We start from the raw sequence: 20,913 nt of genomic DNA, 5'->3' as shown, positions 1-20,913 counted from the left end.
CTATCTATCTATCTATCTATCTATCTAACTATCTATCTATCTATCTATCTATCTATCTATCTATCTATCTATCTATCTATCTATCTATCTATCTATCTATCTATCTATCTATCTATCTATCAATCTATCTATCTATCTATCTATCTATCTATCTATCTATCTATCTATCTATCTATCTATCTATCTATCTACAATGGTCATATCCCTCAAGAGGGGTGACCAACAGCAAGACAAACGCATACAATAACAAAGAAAACTAAAAAAGGTAAAGGTAGCAAAAAACACACACCAAAATTTTTGACCATGGCCAACCCAATTGCCCAATCACCCAAACAGGTTAGGCACCTCGGCACCTAAGTCGGTCATGCTTTTGTCCCTCCAGGTGAAACGAGACACAAGAAAGCGAACATGTCAATTGGGTCAGGGTAACACAATACACTCCTGTGTTCAACAGCAGGGCCCGGCACCTTTCATTGGTTTACCCCTGCCGCATCATACAGGTGCCCTGCCTATCCCTTAGAACACGTCCGAACATCCCACTATCCTTTTCCAACACCTCTCCACTCGTTCCTATCCCCAACAAAAGCTCTAGCTTCGACTGTATTTAGACCTCTCTCCTGCAGTGCACTCATAACACCATCCATCCACGTCAATTGCGGCCTTCCCCTTGGTCTCCTTCCATTGACTTCTGCTCTGTAGTTCATCTTCAACATTCGCTCCTCGTCCATCCTCTCCTCATGTCCAAACCAACCGAGTACTCTCTTACCCACATGCTTGCTCAGTTCCACTACTACTCCAGTTCTGTCTCTCACAATTTCATTTCTCAATCCATCCAATCTTGTCACTCCAAACATACTCCTCAAACACTTCATCTCAAAAACATTTAATTTACTTTTCAAATCAGCGTTCAGGCTCCAAGGAGCATAAATCACGTATGGATATTTATCATGGGTCAAGTACTGTTTTAGTTGCATTCAGTGTCCACTGTGATGAACAAATTCGACGCGATTATGAGGTATTGCTTTGTGAGAGTTGCAGCTCTGGCTCATTATTTTTGTCCTCGGGAAGATGCGGCGATTCCATTAGATGCCCACTTCCTGAAAAAGCTTTTTACCAAACGTGATGTCCTTTGTGAAAAATAAGGTAAAAGCTTTTTTTTTTATCTCACTTTTTAGTGGGTCTGGCGTCTTTCCTGCTGATGCAATTCGCTCGCCAGATTGGCTCACACACAAACAAGTTATTTCAAGAACGGAGACCGTGAATGTGACGGGGCAGTTATTGCATGTAGAGCCAACAAAAACTTGTCGTTAAACCCTCTGCAGCAGTAAGTCTTGGGTGAATGAAATTTACTTTGCAATGTTGATTTGGGCGGAGTAAAACCGGTGAAATGGGAATGAGTTATGGAGGGTCAGTGAATAGTGCAAACTAATCTTTCTGGTCTCTTAGAATTGTCAGCTGGCTATCACGGGTGCTGGTGCATTCGCAAAGCTTTCGAGAAGCATTACAAACTGACGATTTGTGTGATAAAATTTAAAACATTTTTAAAGGCTGTCTGGGTAATGCTAATGTTGCATTCAAGAAAAGTGGGATATCCACTTTTGTTAAGTAGGCTTAAACGTGTTTACTCAAGGTGTGTATTTCTAATCAGCTTGATGTTGTCTCTTAGTCTTCCTGTCTTTGTTTGAATGTGTTGGTACTCTTCCAAGGGGGGTGGTCTTTGGTCTTTTGTCTCAACACTTTTCCATGTCTTGTGATCTCAATAAAACACAGAGGCAGACGGGGGGTGACCGAGATTGAGTAAGAGAGTAGGGAAATAGCTCGTCTCCCCAGTTGCAACTGGTTTAAAAACTTAAGTCTGTGCCTGTTGCATTTTCTATCGTTAGCCAATGTTTCTTTTTTAGACCCCACAGCTTTCTATTGCTTATGCCAGGAAGTCAATACGAGATCCAGTTGTGTAATGAAGGACTTCGACTTAAGTTCAATCTAACATCACTCAGGAGAAATAAACCATGCCCCAAAAAGTTCACTCTCTTTTAAACGGTTAGTCTTCTTTAAATTGATTTGACTTGAATTTTAAGTACTTGTATATTAACGTGATATGATTTCTGTCAAGACCAGAGCGGAGACAGGACCCACTTGCGTGTGTTTATCTTTTTATTTTATTTTATTGGGAAGAAGGGAAAGGATAGTACACACGATCCGTGGATCGGTTGCGGGGAGCAGGTTACTCAGACGCGGAAGTGGTATTTCCGTGGCGAGCGTTGGCGGTGTAGAGAGTGGAAAAAACAGATCAGCAGCCGGGACGGGGGGGGCGAAAATCGTGGTCGAGATCAGAAAAGGGTCGGAGCCGGGAAACAGACGGGAATCAGAATAGGAGATAGTCAGGGTCGAAAAGCTTGCCTAGCGTAAGTTGAGGTTTGCAGACGGACTGACAACCGGTGACAGGAAGACGGGGGTATGAAAAGTGACAGGGAGCCAATCAGCATCTGAGGCAGGTAGCTCGCATCAGTAATCATGACAATTTCAAATTATTTTATCTTTTCACAAGAGCAGCGGTCACCAACCCCTGGGCTGTGGACTGGTACCGGGCCGCGGGTCGTTTGTTACCAGGTCAAAAGGAAAGAAAAAAAGAATATGACAGAATACAAACAGAATATGCTGGCGCTCCCCTACTTGCGAACATTCGAGTTACAAACAACTGTAGATACGAAAAAAAATGTCGGGATGTCAAAAAATATCCGGACATTGCTGTATGTTAGATTTTATATTGTGTGCACATTTTTCTGACTGGAGAATATTACTGTAGTGCTTCTTTCCACCACTGGCGTGTGGTGGCGCTGTGAGAGGTCACCCAGCATCCACCCGAAAAATAAATCTGGCTTCTTCTTCCCATTTTGTGTGTAAACATTCTATACTTTATCTCCACTTTGAAGAAACTTTGAAATTTTCATTGTTCAATATCTCGTGCATCCATTCAATATGGTTGGTGTAAAGTGTAAAGAAGAGCAGAGCCATTTCATTTGAAATGAAAGTGCAGTAAGAAAGCTTGATGCGGTTGAGAAAAAGGTCGGATCGCTTTTTTTCGGCCACTTTTTACCACAGGGGAGGGAGTTGCCTAACTCTTGAATCTTATCTTCCACAAGTAACTTAAACTTAACTTTATTTATCTTTATAGAGCATACCATTTTGTCAAATGTTTATTTTTCAGTACAAAACATTACAGGTTACTTTTACAAACCTTAAAAATACTTATATAAACCGTAAACATACATTCCATACAAAATATAGCACTGAAGCAACTTAAGAACAAATTCAACTTACAAACGATTGTCCAGAACACGGGTGTCAAGCAGGTGGCCCGCGGGCTGGATCAGGCCTGCTAAGGGATTGAATCCGGCCCGCGAGACAGCACTCAGAGAAGCGCAAGAGAAAAACTTGCTGCCGGTTGAAATATGTCAACCTAATGTTGCCAAAGCCAGGTCACAAAGACACTGTACTTGTATTTCTTTCTCACTCTCTCTCTCCCTCTTTCTCTCTCTCTCTCTCTCTCTCTCTCTCTCTCTCTCTCTCTTCTCTCTCTCTCTCTCTCTCTCTCTTTTCCACCCCTTTTCTCACAGTCTCTGTCTCTTTCACTCTCTGTGTCTCTCTTTTTCTCTTCCTTTGTTGCTCTTTGTCTCTATCTTTCTGTGTCTTTTTAACTTATTTTGCTCTAACTTCCTTTTTTCCTTTTCTCTCTTTTCTCTTTTTTTCTTCCTACCCTTCGCACTTTCTTTTCTCTTTTCTCTCCTTTTGTCTTTCTATTTCTCTTTGGATTTCTTTCCCCCTCTCCCTTTCTTTCCCCCTCTCTCATGACATTTTATCTTTTGTTTCTCATGCTCTCTCCCTCTCTCTCTTTTTCTTTCTTTGTCCCGCCCTCTTTCCTTTCCCCTCCATCTTTCTCTTATTTCTTTATCTCTCTTTTTCTTCCTTTTTAATCTACTAGTCCGGCCCCCGACAGAATGTTTGTTCTATCGTGTGGCCCTCGAGTTAAAATGAGTTTGAAACCCCCTAGTCCAGAACATATTCCCTTCGTAAGTAAGGGAGCGTCTGTACTAAATCAGTCCATTATTTACAAGAGTCAAAAAATACAGATTACTTCAGGCTAATAGATTTTTATTCCATACAAGTATAAGATAGACAATGAACAATCCATCTTTTAAAATCCAGCTCTCCTTGTTGTTTATCTTTGTGTTTCCCCAGCTTCCCTGAATGCAGCAAAAGCTCTCGCTTCCTCAATTTGTGCTCACCATATCAGCAGAATGCTGCTGATCAACGCTGATTGTCCCATGTTCTTCCTCACCTTCGTTCAATAATGGCCGCCAGTTCCCCCATAGTGCTGTTGCGAAAACAATTATTCACTGCAGCACTCAACAGTAGAGAATTTAGTTTTTTCTGGTTCTGTCTCTTTCCACAAAACAAGCTTTGCTCAAACTGAAATGCTATTTTGTTTTTAGAGGCTTAATAATGGTGCTGTTACTGTAACATTTGCAGGGTTGGGTAGGGTTACTTTAACATGATTACTTTCAATTACTTTTGGATTACTCCAATGCTAAATATGCTAATAAAAGACAAAAGAAACTAAATATGAATCAAATGACTCAATTTTGTGCAGGCTTGGGGAGTAATGGAATATATGGAACGGCAAAAATGATGTTTGGATTTATTTTCATTTTGTTTCTGTCGCATTTTATGTTCGTTTTGCCGGAGATCAAAGAGATCAAAGCCAGGAGAGAAAGCGTACCACGTGTTGTGAGTCATCATTATATTCATATTTAGTTTATTTTGTCTTTTATTAGCATATTTGGTATTGGAGTAATCAAAAAGTAAATGAAAGTAATCCAGTTAAAGTAACCCTACCCAACCCTGAACATTTGTTTACTAAAAATTATTGAATACAAGTCAACAGTTTTTGACATTATTTGACCACTAGATGTTGCTGTATTCTCTTTGTATTTTGTAGGGGTGTCCAAACCTTTTTAAACTGAGAGCTACATCTCATCTCATCTCATTAGCTGCACCGCTTATCCTCAGTAGGGTCGCGAAGGTGCTGGAGCCCATCCCAGCAATCATCGGGCAGTGGGCAGGGGACACCCTGAACTGGCTGCCAACCAATCGCAGGGCACACGGGGACAGACAACTCACTCGCTCAGTCACACCTAGGGACAATTTGGACCGGCCGATTCACCTGAAATGCATGTCTTTGGAATGTGGGAGGAAACCGGAGTGCCCGGAGGAAACCCACGCAAGCACGGGGAGAACATACAAACTCCGCACAGTAAGTCCTGTAGCTGGATTTGAACCCACACAGGAGGTTCCCAAGACCTTAGAACTGTGCCGCACACGCGCTAACCACTGCGCCGCCGTGCTGGCCTACTGAGAGCTACATATTGTTGCTAATTAGTTCAATGGAGTTGTCTGTCTCTGTGTGCCCTGCGATTGGCTGGCAACCAGTTCAGGGTGTCCCCTGCCCACTGCCCAAAGATAGCTGGGATAGGCTCCAGGACCACCGTGACCCTACTGAGGATAAGCGGTGCAGATGATGGATGGATGGATGTTATTATTCTGTCACTGTTGGTGTCTGGTGTGCCCTTTTCCACCAGAGGGCGCCTAATTGGTTTGAAATTGGGACAGTTGTGTCCAATAACCACAAACATGTCCTTAATTACCCCAAGTCTTCATAAGGTCACTTCTTCATCGTTATCAGGTTTTCATAGACCCGGGCCATTATAGTAGATGTATATAAAAGGATTTCATGGGCTGGATATGATTATACGTCGGGCCGGATGTGGCCTGAGAGCCGTGAGTTTGACACCAGTGTTTTAAACTATCGGAGGATACCGTATTTTCCGCACTATAAGGCGCACCGGGTTATAGGGCGCACCCCGAAAAAATAGTTTTTGGTCCTATATTTGACCTACATAAGACGCACCGGATTATAAGGCGCTACAATGGGAACGTCAACAAAACAGTCAGATAGTTCAGTCAAACTTATTACCCCTTTAACATTCCGAAAACTTGCAAAGACGCAAATACGTGTCGAGAACACGTGCGGATGCGGTGTCCGTACGATGTCACTCAAATGCATTATTTAAAATATCATTCGGAAGGTTAAAGTCTTGGGATTCAAGAAATGCCAACCATTCCTTAGTTTCTGTTTTCTTTTTCGCTCGCAACTTTACTGTGCATATGACAATAAACACTTGGAATTGAGTTTAATTTAAAAATTATTTCGATACATAATTCCATCCATTATCTGCACCGCTTATCACAGAAACATCGAGTTCAGTCTGAAACAAGATACATGGATAATATATAGCCGGAGTAGCTCACCGAAGTCGTTGTGTTCATAATAATGTGCAGCCAATGTCCTCTTATATCCATGATTGTAGTAAATCCAGGAGAATAAAATATTTACAAATACAGAATAGTAAAAAATTATTTCTGTATGCCGTCAACCACGTGCTATACACATTCATCTTGTTCGGCCAATTGCAGGCTTTGTTTTGCCGTTTAAGCCTATGCCAGCCTGTAAATGATAAAAAGTATCCGCCCCTTGACCTCCGAATAACTTTAGCCAATAGTGATCGATTCAACTGATGATTGACCATCTTTTTTGGCCAATTGCACGCTTTGTTTTGCCGTTTAAGCCAATGCCAGCTTGTAAATAATAAAAAGGATCCGCCCCTTGACCTCCAAATAACTTTAGCCAATAGTGATTGATTCAAATGATGATTGACACATTGGTTAGCCAATGAAACGCCGGTAAATAAATCTGAGCATACACCACGGACTACTTGGCGTTCGGGTTAAAATCTACTCGGCGGCTGCAAGTTAGTTGGAAGACTTTGCGACTTAATGTTGATCCATAAATAAGGCGCACTGTATTATAAGGCGCATGGTCAGCTTTTGAAAAAAAATAAAGGCTTTTAGGTGCGCCTTATAGTGCGGAAATTACGGTACTTAAAATGATATGATGAACCAAATTTGGCCCATCAGTCTGACACATGTGCTTGAAGTTTTTGTATATTTTGCCTGACATCTTTCTCAATAACATCACACTGTTGCTAAGACAACGGCATACGTGGGAATTTCTGTATCAGAGTTATGCTATTTTTAAATGCACACTGTGACCATTTCTTGAATTTAATATGAAAAATGGATTATATTCACCTCTCTCTGTGTATTTATTGTTCATAAATTAAAGAAAACCTAACCAAAAAAGACCTCCCTACAGCCCAGTATTTATACCAAGAAAACATTAGTCATTGCTTTGGGAGACATGAAACTTAACAATACACTTTGTAATTCATATTTTAGGTTCCCTTGCTGAATATATGATTTTTGTTCTCTTGTTATTTTTTATTATTATGGAACTTTGTAAGTACAACAAAGACAGAGCATTCCTCTCTGGAAAAAAATACATTAAGCAAAACTAAAAACTAGGAACATTAAGTGGGGAAATCTACACTGATTTTTAACGATGATGTCACAGTTCTGCTTATATCCATTCAAGATGTGGAAAATATAATGTCTAATGGTCCTGTTTCTGTCAGGACCAGAACGGAAACAGGATCCGGTTGCGTTACGTTCCTCACAAGTTTTAATGAAGGAAAGAGGAAGGGTTGCGCCCACGATCCCGTGTTCGCTGGGCGCGGGAGGCAAGTTGCTCTAGTACTAGGATTGTGATCCGAACACGGAAGTTGATCTTCCGTAGCGAGCGATGGCGGTGTCAGGGACGGAAAACGGGTCGGTAGCCGGGACTGGGAGAGCAAGGCGTGATCGGGGTCTGAAACGAGATTAGAAACAATCATGCTGCCAAACAAACTGTCAGGACCAGAACGGAGACAGGGCCCACTTACGTGTGTTTCTCTTACTTTTATTGGGAAGAAGGGAAAGGATAGATGGATGGATAGATAGGTAAATAGATATATAGGATAGATAGATATATAGATAGATTATTCATTCCCGTAAGGAAATTAACACTTGCAGCAGTATCCTTGTTTTAGTACACACGATCCGTAGATCGCTGGTCGCAGGGAGCAGGTTGCCCAGACGCGGAAGTGGTATTTCCGTGGCGAGCGATGGCGGTGTCGAGAGCGAAAAAAATAGGTCAGTAGCCGGGGAACCAGACCAGGAGAGAGTCAGGGTCGAAAAGCTTGCCTAGCGTAAGCTGAGGTTCACAGACGGTCTGACAACCGGTGACAGGAAGGAGGGGGTTTAAAAAGTGACAGGGAACCAATCAGAGTCCGAGGCAGTTGGCGCCAAAGGAGCAGTTGATTAAGTACAGTTCTGTATCTTACAACCGACTCAATAAGCCCCCAAAAATGTTAATATTATGCGACAAAATATATCAGGAAATAAAAAGAAATGGATATCTTGTGAAAGAATTGTAAGAACAAACGACGTTTGTAGGCCGCACAACCTTTGCAATAGTACATGAGTCAATTTATTCAAAAGAGAAAAATAATTTTGCATTGCCGGAAACTCAGCAAAATGTAACGTGATGTCAAGTTTTGGACATGTTCGATAATTAATTATCTTGCCACACTTGGTATTATGGTTGCTCACTGTTGTTTCAAGCGTTGCTCACCGACTTTGTGTGAACGCTCAGACCTGTAAGGAATTTTACAGGGAACATTGGTGGAGGGCATCATAGAGAATACGTCATATATTTCTAGATCTACCACAGAGTGTAACGAGACGTTTGTGCAGGCTACGGAAGACTGCTAATGCCTTCAGTGTGTCGCGACAGGCTGTGTCCATGGTTGTTAGGCAGACGTGCGAGCGAATACCTTACACTTGTCATCCAAATGGCTGCACCCAGATCTTCTTCTCTGAATTGGGGAAAAAAACTAGGTGGTTTATCAATATTTGAAGGAAATAGCTATTTTAATTCCTGTCATTGAGAGCAGTCTAAATCAACTACGTGTCAGGACCAGAACCGAAACAGGACCCACTCGTGTAACGTTTCTCACAGTTTTATTTGGGAAAGAAGGCAAAAAGAGCGCACACACAATTTGGAGATCGCTGGTCGTAGGTTGCTCGGACGAGAAAGTGGGACTTCCGTGGCGAGCGATGGCAGTGTCAGGAACCGACAAAAACGGGTCAGTAGCCGGGGTGGAAGAGCAAAAACAAGGTCGATATGGGAAAATGGGTTGTTATTCAGGAGAGGAGAACAGACGTGGTCGAGATCAAAACAGGTCGTAATTCGGGACAGGAGAGCAGACGTGATCGAGATCAAAACAGATCGTAGCGGGAGAAAAACAGGCGCAAAAACACAGGACTGGCGAAAAAGGAGATTCGCAGACGGACCTACCAAAGGGGACTGACACGCCAGAGTTTAAATCCTGACAGGGAGCCAATACGTCAAGCAGCAGCTGGTGCCCACGGGCAGGCCTATTGGGCGCCATGGCAACCGTGACACTACGTAATTTAACTTTTGTCCCTTTTGTGGGAAATATCAACTGTATAATTTGACAATCAGTTTTGGTTTGGTCCTTGAGCGTTTGGGAGTTTTACACAGCAAATGACGTGATGCATTCATTCAATCGGTCATATATGCTCGTGATTAGATAGATAGATAGATAGATAGATAGATAGATAGATAGATAGATAGATAGATAGATAGATAGATAGATAGGTAGGTAGGTAGGTAGGTAGGTAGGTAGGTAGGTAGGTAGGTAGGTAGGTAGGTAGGTAGGTAGGTAGTTAGATTGACATGATCTTCTCTGTGGAACAAGACTGTGACAGCAGTCTGTCGCTGAAGCTGCTCTTCTGTTTGGAGATGATGCTGTGTAGTGGATGTGATGAATTGTCCATGATTGACCGCAGCTTGTTCAGTGCACGTCCCTCAGCTACAGTTGTCAGGCTGTCCAGCTCTGTGCCAACAACAGAGCCCGCCTTACTCACCGGTTTATTAAGACGAGAGACATCCTTCTTCATAACGCTGCCTCCCCACCACACTGCCGCATAGAATAGGGTGCTTACCACAACAGTCTCATGGAACATTTGCAGGAGCTTTTTGCAGATGTTGAAGGACACCAGCCTTCTGAGGAAGTACAGTCGGCTTTGTCCTTTCCTGCATAGAGCTTCTGTATTGGCAGTCCAGCCCAGTTTATTGTCCAGCTGCAGACCCAGGTATTTGTAGGTCTGGACAAATTCTACACATTCTCCTTTGATAGTTACAAGAACCGGGAGAGTTCTAGTTCTCCTGAAGTCCACCACCATCTCCCTGGTCTTGGTGGTGTTCAGTTGCAGGTGGTTAGCGATAAGGTTGTTAAAGAAACCACTGAAGGAGAAAAACACAGAAAATAGCCCATACAGTATGTTTATCATTGGCATACGTCCATTGCATTCCAAAAAGTTTGAACATGCAAAAGCTTTGTCCTAAATGGATACAAACCATTGCTATACACTTTCCTGTGTCAAAGGATATTTCTGGTTGAAATCGTAAGTGGAAGTCGCTTCAGGGTTATTGCCGTGTACTTGGAAAGGTTTGTAATGACCGCGAGCGGTCTCTCTAATCGTGTGACCTTTGGATACGTTGAAACCATGCTGAGTATTAATTATAATTAGATCCCGAACCATCTTCTCAGTGTGTAGAAGATATAAATAATCAATGGAGTTTCAGTTCAGTTCGTCAAACCAGGTCAAACCATTAATTAGCAGTAAAATGCAAACAGAAAAACTGCGATATAAAGTAGATCCCCAAAGTTAAGGCAGCTCTAACTTTCTATACTTTTAGGTTTCAATTTTGGATTAAATGATTTTCTTCAAACACATGATTGTCAGGACCAGAACAGAAACAGGACCCAATTGCGTACGTTTCTCACAAGTTTTATTGAAGGAAGAGAAAGGGTTGCCCCCATGATCTGGTGATCTCTGGGAGCGGGAAGCTGGTCGCTCTGAACGCGTAAGTGGGACTTCCGTGGCGAGCGATGGCGGTGTCGGAATCAGAAAACGGGTCAGTAGCCGGGACAGGAGAGCAAAAACGTGGTCGGGGTCGGAAGCGAGTCGTAAGCCAGGAAAGGAGAGTAGACGTGGTCGAGGACAAAAAAGGTCAAAAGCTGGGACGGGACAGTAGACGTGATGAGGATAAAAAAACGGGTCGAAGCCGGGGGACAGACAGGAGCAAAAACAGGTGGGAGTCAGGGTCGAACGGAAAAAGGGTCAGGGACAGGAGAGCAAAAACGTGGTTGGCGTCGGAAGCGAGTCGTTAGCCAGGAAAGGAGAGTAGACGTGGTCGAAGACAAAAAAGGTCGAAAGCTGGGACGGGAGAGTAGATGTGATCAGGATCAAAAAACGGGTCGAAGCCGGGGGACAGACAGGAGCAAAAAACAGGTTGGAGTCAGGTTCGAATGGAAAAAAGGGTCAGGGACAGGAGAGCAAAAACATGGTCGGGGTCAGAAGTGAGTCGTAAGCCAGGAAAGGAGAGTAGACGTGGTCAAAGACAAAAAAGGTCGAAAGCCGGTACGGGAGAGTAGACGTGATCAGGATAAAAAAATGGGTCGAAGCCGGGTGACAGACAGGAGCAAAAACAGGTTGGAGTCAGGTTCGAACGGAAAAAAGGGTCAGGGACAGGACAGCAAAAACGTGGTTGGCGTCGGAAAAGAGTCGTTGGCCAGGAAAGGAGAGTAGACGTGGTCGAGGACAAAAATGGTCGAAAGCCAGGACAGGAGAGTAGACGTGATCAGGATCAAAAAACGGGTCGAAGCCGGGGGACAGACAGGAGCAAAAAACAGGTTGGAGTCAGGGTCGAACGGAAAAAGGGTCAGGGACAGGAGAGCAAAAACGTGGTCGGGGTCAGAAGTGAGTCATAAGCCAGGAAAGGAGGGTAGACGTGGTCGAGGACAAAAATGGTCGAAAGCCAGGACAGGAGAGTAGACGTGATCAGGATCAAAAAACGGGTCGAGGCCGGGGGACAGACAGGAGCAAAAAACAGGTTGGAGTCAGGTTCGAACGGAAAAAAGGGTCAGGGACAGGAGAGCAAAAACATGGTCGGGGTCAGAAGTGAGTCGTAAGCCAGGAAAGGAGAGTAGACGTGGTCAAAGACAAAAAAGGTCGAAAGCCGGTACGGGAGAGTAGACGTGATCAGGATAAAAAAACTGGTCGAAGCTGGGGGACAGACAGGAGCAAAAAACAGGTTGGAGTCAGGGTCGAACGGAAAAAGGGTCTGGGACAGGAGAGCAAAAATGTGGTCGGGGTCGTAAGCGAGTCGTAAGCCAGGAAAGAAGAGTTGACGTGGTCGAGGACAAAAAAGGTCGAAAGCCGGGACGGGAGAGTAGACATGATCAGGATCAAAAAACGGGTTAAAGCCGGGGGACAGAGAGGAGCAAAAAACAGGTTAGAGTCAGGGTCGAACGGAAAAAGGGTCAGGGACAGGAGAGCAAAAATGTGGTCGGGGTCGAAATGAGTCAGAATCCAGGAAAGGAAAGTAGACTTAGTCGAGGACAAAAAAGGTCGAAAGCCGGGACGGGAGAGTAGACGTGATCAGGATCAAAAAACGGGTCGAAGCTGGGGGACAGAAAGGAGAAAAAACAGGTTGGAGTCAGGGTCGAACGGAAAAAGGGTCAGGGACAGGAGAGCAAAAACGTGGCCGGGGTCGGAAGTAAGTTGTAAGCCAGGAAAGGAGAGTAGACGTGGTCGAGGACAAAAATGGTCGAAAGCCAGGACGGGAGAGTAGACGTGATCAGGATCAAAAAACGGGTCGAAGCCGGGGGACAGACGGGAGCAAAAACAGGTTGGAGTCAGGGTCGAATGGAAAAAGGCTCAGGGACAGAAGAGCAAAAACATGGTCGGGGTCAGAAGCGAGTCGTAAGCCAGGAAAGGAGAGTAGACGTGGTCGAGGACAAAATAGTCGAAAGTTGGAACGGGAGTGTAGACGTGATCAGGGTCAAAAAACAGGTCGAAGCCGGGGGACAGACAGGAGCAAAAAACAGGTTGGAGTCAAAAAAAGGCTTGCCTAGTGTAAACTGAGGTTTGCAGGACAGAGTTTAAGTAGTGACAGACAGCAATCGGTCAACGAGTGTCAGCTGGCGCCCACGGGTGGGGCCAATTGGGCGCCATTGCAACCATGACAGAAGCTGCCGCCACACGGCGGGGCCAATTGGGCACCATGGCAACCGTCACACGGAATGACTGTGCCCCGTGATGCAGAGATAATATCGGCTGAACTCCATCCCACAATGCTCCATTATCCTTTACATTCAATTCACAATATTGTATAAAAAACTTTACATTATTTAGATAGTTATTATTATTGAGATAATAAAGAAATACAAAAAAAGAACATGAACCGTTACCCTCTCTAAAGAATATGGTTGTAACCAGGGTTGGGTAGGGTTACTTTAACTGGATTACTTTCAATTACTTTTGGATTACTCCAAGACCAAATATGCAAATAAAAGACACAAGAAACTAAATATGAATAAAATGACTCCATTTTGTGCAGGCTTGGGATGTAACGGAATACTTGGAATGGCAAAAAAGATGTTGGCAAACTGTTTGGATTTATTTTCCTTTTGTTTCTTTCGCATTTTATGTTCGTTTTGCCGGAGATCAAAGAGATCAAAGCCAGGAGAGAAAGCTTACCACGTGTTGTGAGTCATCATTTTATTCATATTTAGTTTCTTTTGTCTTTCATTAAATATATTTGGAATTGGAGTAATCCAAAAGTAATTGAAAGTAATCCAGTTAAAGTAACCCTACCCAACCCTGGTCGTAACCAATCGGAACAATCATTTTGAATAAAGAAGCAATGAAATGTTTACTAATGTTTAGTATGTATAAACAATTTCATTTTTTTGGAACACAGTAGTTTAGTTCCGTGGGTTTTTATCCCCCACCATATGACAAGTTCAACTTATGATCCCTACCTTGGAAATTATTAATGTTATATGCCATGGGTCTACTGTAAACCATGAGAAATATTATATTGTGGGATCATAATATGTACTTTGTCACGGACCAGGAACGGAGACGGGACCCAGTTACTTTTGTTTTACTCAGTTTTTCTTAAAAAGGAGAACAGGACTTGAATCCACGACCCGATGATCGTCGATCACAGGTGGCAGATAGCAGGAACGCGGAAGTGGCACTTCCGTGTCGAGCGAGGATGGTCGTAGGCGGTGGGAAAACTGGTCGATAGCCGGGACGGAAGAGCAAGGGCAGTAACGAGTCCAGAAAAGAAGTAGGAGACAGGTATCAGGCAGGAAACAGGGCAGAGTCAGGAGAAATGTTCCCTCTAAGCTGCGCGCGTTGCCAATAGCGCACTGCCCGCACATTCTCAGCGCACAAGAAAATCTAGCCAGCGCAATGTTCCGTCTAAGCTGCGTGCGTGCGCAGTTGCACACAAGAAAATCTAGCCAGCTCACAAAAATCAGGGCTCGAAATTGCTAATTAAGAAGCGAATTAAGTCAAATTTGAAGGTAAAAAACGCTGTGTTCTAAACGCGGTATTTTGAAGTCAAGGTCGAAGTAGAATGAAGTTGAGTAAAGTCAATAGAGTTTTTCGAGAACCGGCTTTTTCTTATCGGCTCACTAAAAGGAACCGGCTCTTTGGGGTCCTGAACGGCTCTTCATGTTGTTTTTGCTTCTTTAATCCCAACATGACCAAATATTATGTACAATTATGCACATAATGACTTAAAGGAAGGGGGAATAGAACAAAAAAGAAAAAAATACCAAAATGAAAAAGTAGTGAAAAAAAGAAACAAAAGGAAGAGGAAAAAAAAGGAAAAATTCAGAAAAACGCCAGAAAAAAAGAAAAGAAACAACAAAGAAAAAAAAGTAAATAGAGAACAAAAAGAAAAAGTAACAGCTAGGAAAAAATAAACACAATGAGATCTTTTTAAAGGAATTTAAAGAAAATGGAAAAAAACAGGGAAAAAGAAGTAAAACTTTGTGTTGCATTCAAAACATTTCCAATTATATCAAGTCAATCTTGTTGCCAACATTGTACTTCCACTCAAAAATGTGATTAAATACAGTTCTGTATCGTGCTACTTACAGGATTGGGTAGGGTTACTTTAACTTGATTACTTTCAATTACTTTTGGATTACTCCAATACCAAATATGCTAATAAAAGACAAAAGAAAATAAATATGAATAAAATTACTAAATTTTGTGCAGGCTTGGGGAGTAACGGAATACATGGAACGGCAAAAATGATGTTTGGATTTATTTTCATTTTTTTTCTGTCGCATTTTATGTTCGTTTTGCCGGAGATCAAAGAGATCAAAGCCAGGAGAGAAAGCCTACCACGTGTTGTGAGTCATCATTTTATTCCTATTTAGTTTCTTTTGTCTTTTATTAGCATATTTGGTATTGGAGTAATCCAAAAGTCATTGAAAGTAATCCAGTTAAAGTAACCCTACCCAACACTGACTACTAATGACTTAGTTGCCACACCTGGGATTGCTGTTGCTCACTGTGGTTTCAAGCGTTGTTCACCGACTTTGTGTGAACGCTCAGACCCGTGGAAGATTAGAGGGAACATTGGTCAGGAGTCACAAAAGTTTGCCTAGCGTGTAGCGGAGGTTCACAAAACGATCAGCCATGGCTGTTGGCGCCAACGAAGCAGACTCAGCTTCCCCGCATCAGTGACTATGACATATTTTAAGAACTTTTGGTCTGTTTCTGGTATGAGTAAAACCGAAAACTTTGAGCTGTGAACTTCCTTTTAGTTTAACCGCTTTACATATTGACAAAAAAGTGTCACACTTGACGACTCGAGATAAGAGCAAGTCGATGTTTTGCTCGGTCTCTCGGCTGAGATCATCAAAACTGTAAAATCTAAGGGTTTTGACGAGACACTCTGCTGGCACCGGTTTTCATATAAGCTCTTCTCATTAGCTGATTCCATTAGGATTCCGGGTAAATCGGTGGATCAAGGGCATAGCAGCAAAACACCGATTTGTTTGCACTCGTCTTTAAGACAAAAATCACCCAAGCGGGACGTTGCTTTCCCTTCAGACCGCAACAGTGCAACAACTTCAATTTCTTTCAACACGAAAAGGTAAATTGTTGATTGTCCAGAAGATGGAAGGCTTCCAGTCAAAAATCGTGCGCATCTGTGTCTTAGAACTAGGACAAAGATAGGAAGAGTTCAGCTTCGATGGACGGAATGAAAGGAACTGAAAGTGATCATCTTAACAATTCACTAACAGCCTTAGCCGGGGGACAGACAGGAGCAAAAAACAGGTTGGAGTCAGGGTCGAACGGAAAAAGGGTCAGGGACAGGAGAGCAAAAACGTGGTCGGGGTCAGAAGTGAGTCATAAGCCAGGAAAGGAGGGTAGACGTGGTCGAGGACAAAAAAGGTAGAAAGCTGGTTGTCATCCTAGATCACAGGTGTCAAACAGGCGGCCCGCGGGCCAGATCAGGCCCACTAAGGGATTGAATCCGGCCCGCGGGACAACACTCAGAGAAGCGCAAGAGAAAAACAAGCTGCAGGTTGACATATTGTCAACTTGATGTTGCCAAAGCCCGGTGCCTCGAACAAAGACACTGTACTTGTATTTCTCTCTCTCTCCAATCTCTCTCTCTTCCTCCATTTTTCTTTCACTCTCTGTCCCGCTCTCTTTCACTCCCTGTCGCTTTTTCTCTTTCTTTGTTCCTTTTTGTCTCTTTCTCTCTGTCTTTTTACCTTCTTTTGCTCCCCATTTTTTCCTTTACTATCTTTCTCTGTCTTGCTTTCCCCTTCTGTCTTTCCTCTTTCTCTCCTCTCTTTTTCTCTATTTCTCTTTGGATTTCATTCTTTCTTTATTTCCCCCTCTCTCACTATTTCTGTTTTTATCACTTGTTTGTCATGCTCTCTCGCTCTCTTTCTGTCTCTTTCTTTTTTTTGTCCCACCCTCTTTACCTTTCTCTCCTTATCTTTCTTATTTCTTACGCTCTTTTTTTTTCTTTCTCTCTAATATACTAAACCGGCCCCCGAGAGAATGTTTGTTCTATCGTGAGGCCCCCGAGCTTAAATAAGTTTGACACCCCTGTCCTAGATGGATTTATAACCTTATCTTCTCTGTTTCTTTATCTTCTTGGGTTTTTTACCACACTGTGAATGTGTGAAACTGGAGTGTCATGCCCAATTTCGTTGTCACAATATGTTAACCCTATTTGTAACAATGACAATAAAGGTATATTCTATTTTATTTTATTCTATTATTTGTCATGATTGCCGATTCAAGGCACTTGTGACTGCACAATTGGCACCAACAACCCGGAGAGCTGATTGGCTAATAGACTCTATTTAAACCCCCGGCTTTCAAAAGAACCCTGTCAGATCGTTGCGAACCGATGCTACCTGCTTAACAAGCTTTCATTTTCAGACACTTTTCCTGCCCTGTTTTTCTCTGCCTGATACCCGTTGCCAACCTGTTTCCGGACCTGACTCTGCCCTGTTCTGCCTTCTCGACATCCGACCTGTTTTGCCCCGCTACCTGCCTGTTGCCGACCTTGTTTCCAAACTCGATACCGCCCTTGCTCTCCCGTCCCGGCTAATGACTAGTATTCCTGCAAATCTGCGACCATCCTCGCTCCTGCTACCCTTGTCCGTCAACTATCGGATCGTGGAAGCGAGCCCTACTCTCCTTTTTTATTAATAAAACTGAGTAAACGAGCGCTATTGGGTCCTGTGTCTGTTTCTGGTCCGTGACATTATTGTTGTGTTTTTCTGGCATAATTGATCAGGGCTTAAAAATGTGGTACGGGTGTGGAGGAAACACCATCTTTATTTGTGTATAATGAGCACCCCTATTTTTTTTATTTTTTCTGAGCTCAAACTAAGCATTGTAGGTCCAAAAAAATTGAATGTGGCCGTGTGATGAACCAGAACAGGATCAGGACCCAAACGCGTGACGTTTCTCACAGAAGCCTTTTATTTTACGGGGAAATGAGCAGTCATGCACGTTAGGCAGCAGTCTGGCGTGAAATGATAGGAAGCCAGAGGCCAACGAGATCGATTCGAATTGCGCGAGTAGATATTGGACGGATTGGGTCGATACCGAAAAAGACGGACAGGAATGTTAATGAAACAGAATATCAAAAATAAACAGGACCAACTAGACGGGAACGAAGCTGGAAACCGATATTAAACAAGAGAAAATAAACTGTAACAATACTGGACAGGAAGTACCAACAGGAAAACAGGACCGAGTCAGAACCCACGTCTTGCGGGACAGAGGTTTGTTGACGGACTGACAAAGGAAACATGAGAGCACTGAAAGCCAATCTGTCAATGAGCCGCAACTGGCGCCACACGGGCGGGGCCAGTTGGGCCCCATGGCAACTGTGACAGGCCATTCATTTCTGAAGAACTATGAACACAATACCAATATACAATGTACAATGTATTTATTCAAATTCCGATTTATCATCAGAAACTCCTAGAATATTTTCCCTCATTGTGATTTTTGTGTTTATTTATAACCCTCGGGAAGACTTTTTTGTCTTCTACATTATTTAACATACCGTAAATTCCGAACTATAGAGCGCTCCTGATTATAAGCCGCACCCACCACATTTTAAGAGGAAAACCGATTTTGTACATACACAAGTTGCACCTGTATACAAGCCGCATGCGCCCACATTTAAACATGTAACACAAACACAAAATTAACCCAAACCCGCATTCAAGTCCCGCGATTGAAACTAAATGTCCTTCATTAAAGTCCAGAGTCCAAAAATCACAGCTGGCAAAATGAACGGAAAATGATACCAGTACTTTGATGCAGACCTGCAAAGTCCGGGTCCCGTTGAAAGTAATCCAAGGAAAAAAGTGTATATTTCCAAAGGTAAGGGTGGGAAAAATATATCAGATGAACACATTTACTCACACAACTCCTTTTTCTTTAACCAACTTTTTACCCCCTCTTCTTTCCTTGTCTGTCCCTCACCTTTAGCGGTCCCCACTTAAACTCGGCACCCCGCGTTTGTTCCGCCCCTCATTTTTTGTTCACCCGATCAAAACATATCAGAATAAGTGTCTAAAATAAATACAAATAAATACGTTACAAAAATATACAGTTGCAAATACATATTATACATGGGTTACACATATTTACAAAGAAAGACGGTACACCGAGAGAGTTTTTCAAAGCTTTAATAATAATAATAGAGCTTTGACAGGGCACTTAATGGTAGCAACACTCGAGCGCCGCTAGCAGTCGTTAGAAAAATTACATAAATTAGCCGCATCACTAAATAAGCCGCAGGGTTGAAAGTTAGGCAAAACAATAGCGGCTTAAAGTCCGGAATTTACGGTATCTCTGTGGTACCATAAATAAAAAAGTTTGTCATGGTCGCCGTGGCGACCGGTCTGCCCCGCCCCCTGGGCACCAGCTGAAGCAGATCAGCTAATTGCGTGGCTGCTACTTAAGGTTGGGTTGTGGGTATTGCGGGTGTTGGCTCATTACACATTGTCCGTTCTGTTATGCCTTGTCCTGTTTAGTTGAGTCGGAAGAAACCTGTGTTTGCACGTTTTTGTTAAAGCCTGTTTGTTCTGTCTTGTCCCTGAGTTTTGGACAACTTTTATTTTGATAAATAAAGGAGATCGTCACGCAATTGAGTTCTCCCTTCCTGCCTCCTGCCACCGTTCTGGTCCGGTCACCCCTTCCACCTCGTGACAGAGATATGATAATATAAAATGTATTATGCCTTACACACGAATAAATAGGATAGCCTACTTTTCTCTGCACAAACTTGATTTTAATTCAAACGCACCCCATCAAACGCCTGATTCACTCTGGGAAAGCTCACAATATCCCCTTCCCCTTATCCAAATATTTTCTCCTCTGATCCATACAATTCATGTAGGTCACCCTTTTCAACTTCAAAACTGTGATTTTCTCCTAAAGGTGAGAGATTTTCATGCATGGTTCTTTTTTAGATGTTATTCCTGTCTAACTCTCAAATCTTTTGGGGCAAGAAACAATTACTGTTTTATTCCCAATGTTTTTCTGACATTTTTCTGGGCAAACCTCCAAGCACACAAACATACTCTGTGTTACCCTTTAAAATAAATATTTAAGTCGAGTTATGTTTATTTTTATAGCCCTTAATCACAAGGAGTATCAAAGGGCTGCACAGACCACAAATTATTGCAAACTACAGACTATGTTTACACCATCCCCTGATCTAAAACCTACATGAGGGCAAGGAAATACTCAAAAAGCTCAACATGAGGAAAATGAAGAAACCTTGAGAAAGGACTGCACATGAGGTCATCCCCAACTAATACACAGATACAGGAAATATAGGTCATTCTTAAGCTATAGAAAAGAAGTGTCAAAAACCGAAACAGGAGGAGAACCCAAATGCGTGACGTTTCCCACACGAGCTTTTATTTAACGGGAAATGGGGCAGTCATGCACCTTAACCCAAACGCCAGTTATTCGGCAATCGTCGGGCGGAAGACGTAAGGCAGCAGTCTGGCGTGGAATGACAGGAAGTTAGAGGCCGACGACATTGATACCAATTGCACGAGCAGATATCGGACAGAAGGGGTCAATACCGGAGACAAAGGATTGATATCAAAACTGGATATCAATATTAAACAGGACAAAATAGACGGGAACGATACCGGACAGGAAACACACGCAGGAAACTGGACAGAGGTTCGTTGAAAGACTGACAAAGGGTTAGTGAGAGCACTGAGTTTAAATAAAAGGGAAGGCAATCTGTCAACAAGCCGCAGCTGGCGCCACTCGGGCGGGGCCAATTGGGCGCCATGGCAACCGTGACAAGAAGTGTGTTTTAAGCTTACATTTAAACATTTCCACTGAGGTTGCAGATTGGATCTCAGGGGGAAGAGCATTCCACAGCACCGGTGCCCGGATGGAAAACACTCTCAAATCTGCGGTTCTCTTCTTGGCTCTTGG

This window comes from Urocampus carinirostris, chromosome 1 (genome assembly GCF_059441175.1).
Source record: "Urocampus carinirostris isolate Australia breed hairy pipefish chromosome 1, RoL_Ucar_1.0, whole genome shotgun sequence".
NCBI classification, from domain to species: Eukaryota; Metazoa; Chordata; class Actinopteri; order Syngnathiformes; family Syngnathidae; genus Urocampus; species Urocampus carinirostris.
This window is presented reverse-complemented; position numbering follows the sequence as displayed.